Source organism: Pinus tabuliformis, chromosome 1_2 (assembly GCF_031772625.1).
Source record: "Pinus tabuliformis cultivar Carrire ecotype Pingquan chromosome 1_2, CPIR1, whole genome shotgun sequence".
Taxonomy (NCBI): domain Eukaryota; kingdom Viridiplantae; phylum Streptophyta; class Pinopsida; order Pinales; family Pinaceae; genus Pinus; species Pinus tabuliformis.
In genome coordinates this window covers 1,145,119,570-1,145,136,435 of record NC_142298.1, presented here as the reverse complement: position 1 = coordinate 1,145,136,435, position 16,866 = coordinate 1,145,119,570, and the positions used below count along the sequence as shown (strand labels likewise).

The window sequence follows — 16,866 nt, the reverse complement described above, 5'->3', positions numbered from 1 at the left end:
TATTGATGTTGATTTCTTACTATTTTATCCTATATCTCATTTTAAATTTAATATATGTATATATATAGAAAATGTATATGGACGAACCTAATGGTGAACCTCATCAAAAAATTATAACTCGAACCAAACCTAATCATTGTCGAACCCAAACCATGTGACTTAGGTTCCAAGGCATATTGTATCTATAATTTTCTCAGTTGGGTCATTGTCCCAAGGTGGGAGCCCAAGTAAGTTCAAATTTACTGAAGAATTATTGATTGAACTGAATATGTTTGTGTCATTGTGATTGAGATTGGTTGTGTAATTTTGCTTTAACTAATTTAGTTGTGCATTTATTCAGTAGAATCTAGATATATAATCTACTAGGTTCGCAAGAAAATTAACATGGCATTAGAGCAGGAAACTCTAAAAATCGTTCTTTGAATCACCCATGAAGCTAGGTTTGTATAGGGATCGTTGAGGCCAAGTTCAACCATGATCATACGAGGCAGATTTTTTTTATTGCAGGAGTTGATATTGAGCTAAAATCGTACAATGTATAGCAACGACCAAAATAAAAAGGGGTTGTACAGTACGACTAGGGGCTAAATTCAAAAAAATAAATTAAAAAAAAAAAAGGGAAAGGGTTAGTCGCCAGCGAAAGTGGCTCAATAGCCCAGTGGACAGTCACACCCATCCACAAAATGGAGAGTGTTGAGGGGATATAGAGCCCGCTGAAAACACCCACTATCGTGAGCAAAAGTTAGAGCAAGTGGTTGTCGGACAGCCAAGTCGTCGCACGATCCACACATAGCACCACAACAATAGAAACAAAGAGACAGCAAATCAAACAAGAAAAAGGTTGTTTCTTAGTCAGAACTCACACATGTGGATACAAGAATTATAGTGTTGCCTGTTGACCATTGAAGATCACTTGAAGATAGGGAAAGATATGTCACAGACTTCGTGTACCATCAGAGTTCTTATATCATCAAAGTTTTAAACTCTATCTTCTTCCTCTTTTATCTTCTATATTGTACTCAGATTTCGCAAGCCCTACGGGGATGTTGTAAAGTGATGCTAGTATGATAAATTGAGTCATGTAACAGGCCTAAGTAACTTGGGACATTGTCATCAAGTGTGTTTACTCTGGGAAGTTTTTTTTTTACTTGGTTAATCATTGGTACTTTTTATAATTTAATAATTAATTGATTTTTTTCTTCCAAGCTAATACCCCAAAGCTAGAGTGCGGCTTGATGGCAAGGTCTTGCGTGAGTCCTAATGTCTAGAGTCATTGTATATTACCATACTAGATCACTCATAAAGTTTCACAGAATTTGATTAGGTCTAGGGGCCATTTTTTTAATTTTTTTAAATTTCCCGCTGGAAGGAAATTTTAATAAATTCTGGTTGTAAAATGTAACAAGTGATGTCTAGAGAAGTTGTATGGGGTATGTGTGCAAAAATTACACCTCTAACCCTCAACTTTCTACTAAGGCATACTTTGAGGGGTTAAAAATAAGTTATGGACCCTCAAAACCCACTTTTCCTAAGTCTATGGGAAAATGTGGTAATAAATTGAGTCAACAATTAAATAAATGGAGAAAAATAAATATCCACAAATGTCAAAATGATGTGGAAAAGAGATGGAAATTCATCAAAAGGTCAAAGTCAAGTTGGAAGGTGATGTGGACTCCACCTAGGCCACAAATCAAGGAAGTCGATTTTCTCAAAGAAGGGACCACAAATTCTAGAGACAAAAACACACTTTTTGTGGAGATAACTCAAGTTTAGAGGAGCTATCAAGAGTTTACTCAAGATATGATTCGATTTCATGGAGGAGTGGAGAAGTGGTCTCCCTACCACTCTAGTCCTCTCCACATGTGGGCTCCTTCATCTTCCACAGTTCCTCTTCTTGGATAGCTTGGGCCTCCTTGGAGAATTTGACTTGCCACTTGGGAATTCGACTTGCATGAGGTTACATTGGGATTCCCACCATTCTACATTGAGATCTCCACCATTCTCCATTGGGATTTGCTCCCATCTCTCTATTTAAGTGAGCTTTGGGCTCTCACTTTGTATCTTTGGAACGAGCTATTGGGCTTAAGGAGACTCTGCTGGATTGTGTACTTGCTTTCATATAATAAAGACTTTGGGGTATTACATTGATGGTGTTCTCCTTCTCTCTTTGAGGTGATGTTGTTTTGATTTATGTGTTTTACTTTCTATATGCAATTTGGATTATGTTAGCTATCATCTTGCCATTCATTTTGGATTAATATATGCAAGTTATCTTGTGTTTATTTTTTATTAGAGAAATACTCTAAGAGTGAGAAGCACTAAATGATTTTAGGAGGAATCTCTAGCTCTTTCACCCATTGTATTATCTAAATCCTTTATGAAGGCTAACATCTATTTCCATGTGTGCAGAAATATTTTTTTATGTTTGTTGAAGGATTACTTGGGCATGAGAGAGCTCTCCAATAGACTAACGCACTCTTGAGCTCAAGGATTGAAGGACCCAATCGATTTTGCCTCAACAATCTCATCTTACGGATTACAAAGAGAGAGTTTCTTGTCCTTTGGATCTGTTAGATCACAAAAGCATAATTGAAATTCTTTCTTCATCTATGTGCTTCAAATAATTTATTTGGCTTCTAGAGCTATTGCAAAGGCTTGGCCTTTCTTGTTTGCACAAGAGAATTTCTCTCACATTGCATGCATTTGGATTTACATTGAATATCATTTTTTTAAGTGAAACCATGAAGCTAATTTTGTCCTCTTGCTTGCATTGTGTAGATTGAAAGGAGGATTGGAGAGTTTCATCTTAAAAAGTGCTAATTGAAGATCAAAAATCTGATTTGTCTTGCAGCCCCAATTATCTCACATTTGGGGCAGATTTGAGGAAAAGAGAGTTCCAAACTAATAACTCTTGTTTGCAAGACCTTTGACCCATACTTGGTGCTGAAAATCAAGGAGGTTGCCATCTTTAGAGCAAGCATTCATTCAAGGCCTTAAACCTTTTCAAAGGTTGCCTATTTCTCCAAGAAGGTCGTGAGCCTATAGAGGCTAAACTCTAATTTTTGTACTATTTCCTAACTCTTATAGAAGGCTGACTTTTGTATCTAAAAATCAGTCCTAATTTTTCATATTTCAAAAAGCTTCTCATTTGCTCCTCATTTGCTAAGATTTCCAAGAAGAAGTTTGTTTTTTCTTGAATACCACTGTAGAGTTTCTCCCTTGGTTGAGTTGAGGTCTTTGAGAGGCTCATCATTGTAACAAAGTCTCTAATAAAGATTTAGTTTTTCTTGTAGGAGCTTGCGAGATTTCTCCCATGGTATCATATCTCCCTATTTAGAGGGAGGCTTCTCTTGGGTGGATTGACTTTGCATGGTTTCAAATCTCACACTTCATTCACTTGTACTAACTTGCTCAACGCTCACATTAATTCTTGGGATTAACATATCTATCACATTTACTTTTCCATTCGCAAGTGAGTTTATCTAGTTTGTTATTTCAACTTTCAAGTGCTTGCAATTGTTCAACTTTAATTTCCTTTTGAAGATAAAACACTTGTATGCAAATTTACTTTTGCTCAAGCTACAACTTGCAACAATTTTTTATGAGCAATTTTCTTTATGTGCATTCAAGTTATAAGCAAGTACTTACTTCACTTCGCAAGCTTTGATTAGTTTCACTTTCTCATTTCCATTTCTTTACTTGGAAAGGTATTTCATAAGCTATTTTGATCAATCTTGACATTATTGGAGCATCTTTACTTGGAAGCAATATTGCAATTTCATACTTGGTTCATTGGCTTCAAACACTTTGTGAAGCATAGAACTCCATTTAAATTTGTTGTCAAGTATCATTTAGTTGGTTCCGTTCTAATTTTCCTTTGAAGTTGTTAGCGCATTTTAATTGTCATGTCACTTTCACATAGGCACATTTTATTGCTAAAATTAACCTCAAACTTAAGTTGGTTTAGACTCTAGGGACCCCTCCACACATATTGACTCCTCACTGTGAGATCCGGATTTCTAGGCAGGGGTGGGGTCTAGGGACCGGATTTCAATTGAAATTTTGCTTTAGAATACAACTAATAAAATAAACCAAGAGCACATCTACATCACAACTTTACTTGCAGATGCAATTCTCCTACATATGCTATCTTGGATTTATTTGAGTCTTATTTGCAAATATCCTTGTTTCAAGGAGCATTTATTTTATTATGCAAGTATCGTGAATCTTTTACTTTTGCAACTATTAGCTTTCTTGTACTTGGAATAGTCTTCATTGGTGCAATGTTATTTCAAGCTATTTCATGTATTTGTTACTTTGATGATCATTTAGCTCATGAGTAATTGATGTCATTATCTTGTCACTTGAGCATTTTTTCCAAGTACTAATTCCTTTATAGTTGCAACTGATATTTATATACTCATATTGGTCTAACATTTGTCATTTACTTTGAAGCGTTGGTCTATGCTTTGAATATTGTTCATATACTTATATGTTTGTTCACATTTTGGAACAATGTTGCAAACATCGACGTCGAGATAAAATCGGTGAGTGTCCGGGAAACCAAAAAATCATAAAAATCGGGAAAATATCAGTAAAAACCGACAAACATCGACAAAATCAAGATACCATTCAAAATATCGGTAAAAATCGGCAAACATTGGCTAGGCCAAAAAATCATGATTTCGAGATAAAATCAGGATGTTATCGAGATGTTCGCAACATTGTTTTGGATGTTGAAATATGTAACTAGGTTTGGTCTTCATAATGACATATGTAATCAAGATTTTATGAAATTGATGTAAAGAAGAAAAAATAAAATTATTTTTGTTATGCTCAAGTCATTTTATTTTTATATAGCTCCCACTGTGAGCTCTTAGTCATTAAGTCATAAAGTCAATTGGATCTTTCTCATGTATGAGAAACCCTTCTTGGGCATGTTACATATTTATTTGAGTCATTGTAAGAGTCAAAAGACCCTCCAAGACCAAGTCCAAGCACTACTAGCAAGTCGGCCTTCAAATGAAGCAATAAGCCTACCCCCCAAGATGACATGTCGGCCCAAGATCAAGTCAAGTCGGCCTACAAACATGGGGAGGAAGCCTATATATAGGGCACTCGACCTCATTTAAGGGAGATCATCTCACTACAAGGAATTCGATAAAAGGGGCAAAGAAGAAGCCTCACATCCAAGTGAAGAGAAGAAATTCAAGATCGAAGAAAGAGCGGAGTAATTGTGGGTCTGTTTTGGGCTAATTTTGTACACATGTGCAAGGAAACTAGGGTTTCCCTACCTACTGCAAGTCCAAATAACAATCATATCAAAAGTGTTGAAACAAGGCAAGAAAGAAAGTTATATTGAAGGCCAAAGTCGCAAAGAAGTCAGCCCTAGCCAAGCGAAGGAGAAGGAAGGTTGAAGTAGCCGTAATCTGGTCACATGTGGGAAATTGTAGTCACCTACAAGTAGCCAAAAATTGCAGAGGAGGAGGCCAAGAATTTCATACTTAAGTTGTTGAGCCAAGAGCTAGTGAAGAACGAGAAAGTGCAGCATCTTCAAGAAGAATTGACTTTGACTTGAAATAAGTATTGACTTGGTCTTGAAGAGGTTATTAGGTCAAGGGTCTTGGTCTTGGAATTCATTAATTGAAGATTCTAGAAGAAGAAAAATTTGGTGGGTTTTCCTCTCAAGCTTGCAGAGGTTTTGGCCCTGGCTAATAGACTATATCTTGTGTCCTTTGTCTCATTGTTCTTTATGGTTTGCTAGTTGTTTGATGAAGAAGATCACATAATACTAAACAATTCAAAGAAGAAACTAATTGAGAAAGTAAAAAGTCTTCACAAGCAGTTATCATTGTTAAAGAAATAACCTCATCTCTCTCTACCCTAGATTTCTCAACATGGTATCAGAGCTAAGGTAACAAGTGAAGGAAGGGTAGCTCAATAAAGGACACTGAAGCATTCAAGGACCGAGGAAGAATATCAAGGGCATCAAAGAATCAAGAAGATCCTCGCATCTCCAAGACATTTTGAAGACAAGGACTACATCATCAACTTGAAGGAGGTGTCAAAACCCTAGATCAATCAAAGAAGAAGTCCACACTTAAAGCATTCTTGGGATCCTCGCTCAAATCAACATCACAAGGAAGAAGACCACAAAAGACCCTACCTCTACTCAAACTGAAGATATCTACAAATTAAAGCATCTTGAAGTCTACTCATCCAAGGGAAGCAAGAAGAAAGGAGTTGTTGGCATCATCAAAGGATTCAAGGTGATCTCCCTCTCTTTGGAATCAAGAATCACTTTTGAAGAAAGAAATCTTCTCCAAGAAGATCTTCTAAAAACCATATCATCATCAAATCCGAGAAGGCAGTAGATTGAAGATAGTGACATCAAGAAGTATCCTCTCAAGTAAGTATTTTTATGTCCACATCTGAATCTATCAAAAAGTCTTTTTGCAAAGAAAGCAACAAGTTGGTTGGGTCTACAAACTTTCTTGCATGGAAGAAGAGGACTGATCCAATCCTCATAGAAAATGAAGTTGTGGATCATGTTAAGGGCTCTATCACTAAACCTCCAAAGGAAGATGCTCAAGCACTGGCAAGGTATATGAAAGGGGAAGTAAAGGCTCAAAGGATTCTCATAGAATCCATCAAGGATCCCCTCATTCCCTACGAATCTAAATTAGAAACATCAAAAGAAATATATGACAAACTTGTAGAATTGTTCTCCATAAGCATTGTTAGAGAAGTGATCTCGTTAAGGCAAGAAATCTACAAGATGAGGATATCAAAAGAAGGAATAGCCTCATACTTTATGAGGGTATCTAAAATAAGGGACCAACTACAAGAGTGGGGAGAAATAATTTCTAACAAGGAAATGACTACCATAGTGCTTAATGCACTACCAGAGAATGGCGCAACTTCACATCAAGCATCTATGGGAAGAAAGACGCTACTCCATTCAATGATCTATGGTCACTATGCAAAATTGAAGAAACCAGCTTGAAGGAAAAAATTGATGTAGAATCAAGTGAGCAAACTCAAGCATATGTTGTCGTGGCAAAGAAGAAAGGAAAGTTTGGGATATTTGGCCCTCAGAAAAGGAAGAAGAATATGACAAAGGTTCAATGCTATGGATGTCAAGAATATGGGCATGACAAGAGAGATTGTCAAAAGCTCAAGAAGGACAACAACAAAAGAGGAAGGGAAGAAGCCCATATCACTGAAGAAGTGGAGGAAGTTGAAAAGAAGAAATCCAAGAAAGAGGAAGTAAAATATCTCTATTATTATTGAGATAGTCTTCCTCACCTAGTTCTTTTCAAGTTTCTGTCTCAAGTTTTTCTATTGTAAAATGTAGCTATCATGATAGGAATCATTAGAAGCATGATACGAAGCATCATGGCATCATAGAAGCATACGATTCAAAGCAAGAACTCATGACATCATCTTAGAGAAGCATGAAAGATTGTTCAGATAGAAATCTATCGCAGTCACCTATAGAAGGATGTAGCTCTTGGACGCCTCATTAGAAGCATAAGTAGTACTTACGGGAAGAAGAAAGTCATTATTCAAGAGGAGCATTTGTTGGATGAGGATGATCAACATCCTCCATTGGAATCTTCATTGAAAGGTTCGCCTATTGGAAGAAGCAAGTGTCTCACTGAGAATCCCACCTTGTATGGGATTCATGGAATGATGGTATGATGTCATAAGGAGTGAAGCAGGTCAAGGTGACTGAAATTATTTCAATCAAGGAAGTTGTTGAAGGAAGTCTAGATGACTAAAAGGAAGAAAATGAGGTATGCTTTACATGGATGAATGCTCTACCTCAAAAACCAAACGAAGAGAAGAAGTTCAAGATCAAATAAAGAGCGAAGTAATTGCATGTCTGTTTTAACTTTTGGGCTAATTATGTTCACACATGCGAGGAAACTAGGGTTTCCCTACCTACTGCAAGTCCAAATTACAGTCATCTCAAGAGGGTTGAAACAAGGCAAGAAAGAAAGCTATATTGAAGGCCAAAGTCACAAAGAAGCTAGCCCTAGCCAAGCGAAGGAGAAGGAAGGTTGAAGTAGCCCTAATTCGGTCACACATGGGAAATTGTAGTCACCTACAGGTAGCCGAAAATTGCAGAGAAGGAGGCCAAGAATTTCAGACTTAAGTTGTTGAGCCAAGGGCTAGTGAAGAAGGAGAAAGTGCAGCATCTTCAAGAAGCAATTGACTTTGACTTGAAGTAAGAATTGACTTGGTCTTGGAGAGGCTATTAGGTCAAGCGTCTTGGTCTTGGAATTCATCAATTGAAGGTTCTAGAAGAAGAAGAATTCGGTGGGTTTTCCTCTCAAGCTTGGAGAGGTTCTAGCCCTCGCTGATAGCCTATATCTTGTGTCCTTTGTCTTATTGTTCTTTATGGTTTGATAGTTGTTTAATGAAGAAGATCACATAAGAACCTAATTAAGAAAGTAAAAAGTCTTCATAAGCAGTTATCATTGCTAGAGAAATCACCACATCTCTCTCTGTCCTAGATTTCTCAACACCCCCTTAGCTTAACTAGGAGAAAGCTTTAACGAAGAGAGTTGGGATTAGGTGACAACCCCTTCTCTTAGTTTGTCACCAAGATCACACCTTATGGGGTTGAGGATTTTTCCCACACTAACCTAGGCCAAGTTGAGTCACCCCACAACAGTGGGGGCACATCCTCTAAGAAAAGAAGTAATAAGTTTGAAGAGTCAATGTGGGGGAATAGTCGGACAACAAAGTGAGAAAAGGAGTCGAGCCAGTCGCGGGTAGAGACAACCGCCAATCAGCAGTCGAACGAACCCATGTGCAAGGATAGGCAAGCCACGAGTGAGGTACAAAGTTGCACAAGCTTGGGTCAAATGTTGAGGGCATTCGAAAAGAACCAAGGGGTAGATTGCATACGTATAGGGTTTACAAGTCAAACCCCACATAAAGGGCAAAGTTGACCAACTAACACAAACAATAGGATTCACAGGTGCAAGAAAAGAAGTTGATCAGGAGAACAAAATGTAGCAAAACTAGTAGGAGCGCAGTCGAAGCATTGCTAATCGCAGGCAAAGTTATTCTGCAAAGTCATTGGGCAAGGGATTTTCCCCGACAAACATAAGCCAATAGTGACCGTTAAAGCTTGCAGCAGTTGGCAAGGTCAGCCAACAAAGGTCGTACAAATCGTAAGAGGTGCAGCCAACAAGATTGACAGAGGTCAACCCTCAGAGGAGAGAGGGAGATCATACCAATCAAGGTGTGACAGCAGAACCTTTCAATTAATTTTGTAATTTGGAAAGATGGCAGCGATTGGTCTGAGATTTGAGGATAGCTTGGGGGGTGCCTACAACTCCAGCCCATGGAAGGAGAGAATAGCATTGGTTCTCATGGAGAATAGCCTCCTATGGGAGTTTACAAAAACTCAGGTTAGAGCACTAGTCACTCTTAATTTGAAGGATGTGAGAGTCAGATGTATCATCATTTGATCCCCCACATTTCAAGAAAAGAAGAGTGCCCATGAGATGTGGGTCGTTCTGATGAGTCTATATCATAGTGATAACCAAAAATGGAAAATGGTGTTGAGGGTAAAGCTAAAGAACACCAAGATGTCTAAAACAGACACAGTAGCATCATACCTCACTAGGATTCATCAAATTCGAGATAGGTTTAGAGTTCTTGGGGCGGGCATATTAGATGAGGAGCTTGTAAGGATAGCTTTGAGCAAGTTCACAAAACAATGGGCTACCTTTGTGAGAGATGTTCTAGCACAAGAGAAATTCCTTGATTGGAGTAAACTATAGGACGAATTCAATCAAAAGGAAATCTAGAAGAAATCATTGTCTAGAGGACAACATAAGAGTGGGGATAACGAGAATCTTACTCTCGCCAATCAAGAAAAAAGGAGCAAAGGGAAAGGTTCGAGCAACAAGAGTGAGAAGTCAACCTCACAATCAAAGAAGGACTTGACTAAGGTCAAGTGTCTTTCTTGTCATAAGACGAGACACTATGCTTCACAATGTCCAGAAAGGAAGAAGGTGGAAAGGTTATGCAATCAACTATAGTTGCATCAACATAAGCTCAAGAAGAGATTGCCAATAAGTTTGAAACTGTGTTCACACTTGCTTCCTACCTTTCCTTGAGCACCTTACCATTGGTTGTGTGGTTGTTAGACAATGAAGCCACATGGCATATGATAGGGGCACGAGAATTGTTTGACATCCTGACCAAGTGAGACTCAAAATTGCATGTGGTGTTTAGAGTTGATACCAAACATGTAGTGAAGGGGGTTGGAACAACAATATTCCAGTTTGAGTCAGGAGGCAGGTTGTGTTGAAATTTGGGCAGCGATGGGACGAATTTCCCATGAGAAATCCCATCCTACCCCGAGGAGAATTCAAATTGGGTAAGGAACCAATATATATATACTTGATGTGACAAATTTAATCAAGGAAATCCATAGGTCGGCTCCACATAAGAAAGAAGGTTTAAATTTGAATTTTTGTTTCCCTCCATAAGTCGACCTTAATAATCAAGCTGACATGCCCCAAAGGACATGACCTTTCACACTAAAACAACTATATAAAGGTGTCCATCCTCCCCCATTTAAAGCAAGAAAAATTGCACTTTTGTGGCTAAAATTCGAGGATCTCTTAGGCTCCTTAAGGTTCGCAACTAAAGCTCCTTATGGCTCGCATCTATGGTTGGATGGTCTCACATATTCTGTGGCTAGATGGTCTCGCATACTCTGTGGCTAGATGGTCTCGAATACTCTATGGTTGGCAGTGTCTCGCATTATCCTGTGGCATGATCTACAATATATTTGTGGTATAAACTCGCATGGTATTCTTGTAGGCTTCTCTATATATTCTCGCATTGGTAGAACTTTGTGGCTCTCGTATTGATATATATCGGTGCTCCCACATATAGTATATGGCTTTGTGATCTCGCATATACTATGACACTGATTCTCGCCCTTACTACTGAAGCATAAAAACTGATAGCTTGTAGACTTGAATGTAAAAATACACAAGAGGTATTTTAAAATAATAATTTATTACATATAAAATTGTACAAGTGATGATTGTTTACAATGAGGACCCGCCTATATATACCTAAGCAGGTGTCCTTTTGTGACTGGGCATGTCTTTTAGACATGCCTTTTCACTTAACTTAATGACTATTTAACATAACTAATATTTGATTATTTAATATTTACATTAATTTTATTTATGTCACTTGTTATGAATTATATTCATAACATAGCCCCTTCCTTCGGAAGCTTTGTCCTCAAAGCTCTAATGTTGTGGATTTTCTTCATTTAGTGTCTTTCATCTTGATGTCTATAATCTAGACATCCTCTCATCATGTAGCTCATCAATAATATTCCCTTGGATTTTTTTATTTTTTTTAACTCTAATTTTTTTACTTTTTTTTTAATAATTCTAATTTTATTTTTATTTTTAAATAACTTGAATTTTTTTTTATATAACAATATTTTTTTTAATAATATTATTAATATTTTTTTAAATATATAATTTTTTAATTAAAATAATCAATTTATATAAATTGATTAAAATTAATTAATTATATTATATTGTCGTAACATAACATACCTAGCAGCAATTATTCATGGTGGTCTAGTCAACACTGCCACGGGAGGACTCACATTGCGGAGGGTTCACTAGTCGTCCGAGTTAATCATCTCTGAGGGATTGAACCGTCGACGCCATAATCCTTTTAAAAGGTGTGATATGTCACCGGGCACCGTAACGTATGACACATGAACGGGGGCGCAACGCTGGACGGCAGGGGCGCAACAACCCCTCTTAATCGGTGCGTGCTAGTGCAGCTCCTCATCAGTTGGACAGTGAGGCATGAAAAATAAGGTGGGTCTCTCCACTGTCCATTTCCCATATTCATTAACAGACAGAAAAGTGCAATTCAAGGCATTGATAGCTTTTTGTTGCACAGGAGGCACCGATGGATCGTACACCACGATATCCCTCACCCATGGGAATTTGTCTCTTAATAAAATAACAAATGCTAACTGCGTGTGGCAAACTTCCACTAGTCTTGGGCACCCGGGTACACGCTCCATCCCTCCAACGCCATAGAGAACCAGTTGTAATTGTGAATGTTGTGGACCTGCGGCTATCACCCTTTTTATTTGTTCAACCAGTTTGGGGTGTCGCATCTGTCGCTTAAAATATCGGAAGAAGGAAGATTTCTCTAACGTTTCCACAGCCAATTGTACTTTGGCTACTATGTCTTCAATTCTTTTATTATCTTCTGTTTCTACACCAGAGGCAGAGGTATTCTCTATAATTGCCAATTGTACTTTGGCTACTATGTCTTGAATTCTATTATGTGTTTCATTATCTTTTGTTTCTACAACAGAGGCAGAGGTATTCTCCATAATTGCCGATTGTACTTTGGCTACTATGTCTTGAATTCTTGGTCTACTATGTGTTTCATTATCTTCTGTTTCTACAACAGAGGCAGAGGTATTCTCGGTAATTGCCAATCTAGAGGTACTCTTCCCCATCTTACGGATTAACCAAGAAAACAACGGGATCATTGAATAAAACTCAAGAGTTAGAAATCCTTCAATATATAGAATAACGTCAAAGCAATGAAAATGTGGAGTTAGAATGCTTGTAGGGTTGTCATTAGGGTTTTCAATGTTGTTATCATTTAAGACCTCTGAACGTTGACGAATCTCCCTTTGATGCAAGATAAAAGGAGGGAATGGTTCAAACACATCACGATAGCCGTTTGCCGCAACCGACGCGAGGGAAATTTCTAAATCGATCAATTCCAGTGGCATTCGGACCAGCTCTTGCAGTACCTGAGCTCCTAGCCCTAAAACTTCGAAGCTGAACAGGCATAATTTGTCAACACAACTACACAGCCTAGAGACAGTGAATGGGAGCCCTTTGTGGCAAACAATACAACGCTTAAACAATGAGGCAAAACGACTTCCAGTGAGTTCAACCTCAAACTTAACACACCATTCACTGTGTGCAGAGGAATACACCTTACACCACCTGAGAATGTCATCTTTTAGGTTCCCATCGCTGCCAGGTATTTCGATCACGCGAAATCGAGCTGCATCGCACAATGGCATTCGGACCAGCACTTGCAGTACCTAAGCTCCTAGCCCTAAAACTTCAAAGCTGAACAGGCATAATTCGTTAGCACAACTACACAACCTAGAGACAGTGAATGGCAGCGCTTTGTGGCAAACAATACAGCGCTTAAACAATGAGGGAAAACGACTTCCAGTGAGTTCAACCTCAAACCTAACACACCATTCACTGTGTGCAGATGAATACACCTTACACCACCTGAGAATGTCATCTTTTATCTTCTCATCGTTGCCAGGTACTTCGATCACACGGAATCGAGCTGCATCGCACTTTTTATTTGCGTCCTCTATAAGCTGCTCTAAATAATCGTTTCTCTGTTTGCCTTCTTCGACGGCCATGGAATACCCATCATCATCATCTATGGACTCATTTCTTCCATTGGTTCTCTCTGCATCCAACTGTAGGAATTTACAGGGTAAATTCCTCAGACAGAACACCAAAGGACACTGCTCACAAACAGATCACAGATCAATACACCAGTATTTTGACGTGGTTAAAACCCTCAAAGAGGGAAATAGTCCACGACCTGAGCCAACGCGGCCACTTCAGGCAATTTATTAATAAAAGAATGAAAATTTACATATGCTTCTCTCATAGACGGATTACCCTACAAATGACCCTCCATGCTCTTTAAATAGAGATCATGGACCAATCGGGTGTTAAGCCACGGATCAAGTGTCGGTAATACCGAGGAGAGAATGAACCGTCGGATCACTACATATTGTGACCGTCGGATTGTAAGTTACAAAATGTACATAGTAAAGAAACACACTTTACCTAACTCTATACTAGACCAAGTTGTACTTAACTATTTCCTATGTGTCGGAATATCCTAACATCCCCCCTTAAGAACAACTTGGGATAGGATTGAAGGATTTACAAATATGATACAATAGGAGAAGGAAGGAGGCATTAGAACCTATCCCCCCTTAGTGACAACTTCCTGAACTCCAACCATAAATCGAAGTTTAGTGAACTTCGCCTCTATGAGAGCCTTTGTAAAGATGTCTACAACTTGATCATCTATTGAACAATATTGCACTTCAAGAACATGGTCGTGAATGAGCTTTCCGATGAAGTGCATGTGCAGTTCAATGTGTTTGCTGTGTTGATGTTGGATTGGATCTTTGCATAGCTGAATGGCACTTTGATTATCACACCAAAGTGTAGTCGGATGTTGCTGCTGAAAGCCAAACTCTGACAGGATCTGACGAAGCCACAAGGCTTCCTTACTAGCTTCTACGACACCACGATATTCTACTTCTGCTAAAGAAAGAGAAATGGCACCTTGTTTCTTGCAAGCCCATGTAATAGGTCCTGAACCAAGAGTGAACACATAACCTGCAGTAGACTTCCGATCATCAGGGTCACCAGCCCAATCGGAATCAGTGAAACCAACCAATAGAGGAGTTGCTTCGGCACTGTAATGAATCCCAAACTGAATTGTACCTCGAACATAACGAAGTATTCTTTTAGCTGCTTTCCAATGACTTTCACGTGGGTTTTGCATAAACCGAGCAACAAGGCCAACAACAAAGGAAAGGTCAAGACAAGTATGGGTTAGATAAAAAAGTTTTCCTACAAGTTGACAGTATAAGGTAGCATCAACTTCAGGAGAAGTACAAGTGACTGAAAGTTTGACTCCAGACTGAAAGGGAGAAGGGGCTGGCTTACAGTCTTCCATGTGAAAGTGGCGTAGAATATCACAGGCATACTTGGACTGAGAAAGGGAAATACCTTCCTTGGATTGCAAGACTTGAAGACCGAGAAAATAATGTCAGTGTCCTAAGTCTGTCATTTCAAACTTCCTTTTAAGGTTAGACTTCACATGGTTTATAAGGTTGGGATCACTACCAGTCATGATAAGATCATCAACATAAAGAACAAGAATGATAAGAGACTTGCCCACTTTCTTGGTGTAGACAGTATTGTCAGAATGACACCTAGAGAAGCCAGATTCTAAAAGAAAGTTATCCATTTTGGCATACCAAGCTCGAGGAGCTTGCTTGAGACCATAAAGGGATTTCTTAAGCCGACATACAAGGTTGGAGTCTGTTTGTATAAAGCCAATAGGTTGTTCCATATAGATTTCTTCATGCAAGTCCCCATGCAAGAAGGCGGATTTAACATCCATCTGATGGACTTCCCATTTGAAAGAGGCAGCAAGGGAAAGAACAAGGCGGATAGAGTTCATTTTGGCAACAGGGGAGAAGGTTTCAGTATAGTCAATGCCTTCAACTTGTGAAAAACCCTTATCAACAAGACGAGCTTTATGTTTATCAACTTTCCCATCTGGTCCATACTTGGTTCTGTAAATCCATTTGCATCTAACAAGTTTTCGTCCCTTTGGTAGAGGAACAAGATCCCATGTATCATTTGCCAATAATGAATGATATTCTTCATTCACAGCGGCTTGCCAATCTGGATGGCCTGAAGCTTCTGCAAAGGTGTCAGGATCATAATTCACTGAAGCTTGAGCCAGTAAAGAAGAGGCTCTCTCGAACTGAGAACGTGTACGTCGCTGATCTGTAGGATCACCGGCAAGATCACCTGCTGCATCCCGAGTAGCACGGACCCATTTTGGAAGCTGAGGAGCTGAAGGAGGATCCTGAGAAGGTGGGGGAGGATTTTCATCCTCGCTTTCATCATCTGAAGAAGAAATATTTTCAAAAGTAGAAGAGATAGGGAGAGGTGGCACATCCGTCGAACTAAGCTCGCAGGCCGATATATTTTCATCAAACTTTACATCTCTTCTAATGATAACATTTTTGGACTTTAGTGGAATAAGTCTATATCCTTTGACATCTTCAGAATATCCAACAAAAATACATTTTTCACTCTTTGGTTCTAAAGCTTTATGTTTCTCATCTGGAATATGGGCCCATGCTTCACTTCCAAAAACACGAAAGTGACTTACATCTGGTTTGTTTGAGCTCCATGCTTCTTCTGGAGTGATATTCTTTAAAACCTTAGTAGGAGTGTGATTTATTATGTAATTTGCACAGTTAATTGCTTCTGCCCAATAATTAAAACTAAGTCCTTTAGATTGAAGCATACAATTAGCCATTTCCTTTAAGGTGCAATTCTTCCTTTCAACTACACCATTTTGTTGTGGAGTATATGGAACAGTATGTTGCATTTGAATTCCATTTTCAGTGCAAAAGTTGATGAATGTGTTTTTAACATATTCTCCGCCATTATCAGATCTTAGCTTAAGAATTTGATGTCCAGATTGTTTTTCAACAAAGGCATTAAAGGCCAAGAACGTGTTAAATACTTCACTCTTGAGTTTTAAGAAGTATACCCAAGTGCGTCTGGAGAAATCATCAATGAAAGTTAAGAAATACTTGTAGCCAGAGAATGAAGCAACTGGAAGTGGACCACATAAATCACTATGCACGAGCTGTAAAGGGGCTGAGGCATGCCAAGAGGCACGTTTTTCAAAACTGTCCCGATGATGTTTTCCGAGTACACACCCGGAACAAACACCATCTCTGCAAGATACCATTGGAAGACCTGTCACCATATTTTCTTTACATAGGTTCTGAAGAGAGCAATAGTTTAAGTGACCAAATCGCTCATGCCAAAGTTTGCTCACTTCATCATTATGAGCAACAAATACTGAGGGAAGATTTGATGACCCAAAGTTGTGAAACTTATACAACCTTGTAGAATCATCAGCAATGCCAGTGGCTAAAATCTGTCTAGGATCTCT

General features: G+C 38.7%; 1 protein-coding gene across 1 annotated transcript in view; it reads right to left on the bottom strand.

Annotated features, from left to right (window-relative positions):
- Window positions 1-16,866, bottom strand: part of NAF1 (nuclear assembly factor 1) — a 108,584-nt gene that overhangs the window by 50,990 nt on the left and 40,728 nt on the right. The gene's annotated exons all lie outside the window — the stretch shown is intronic.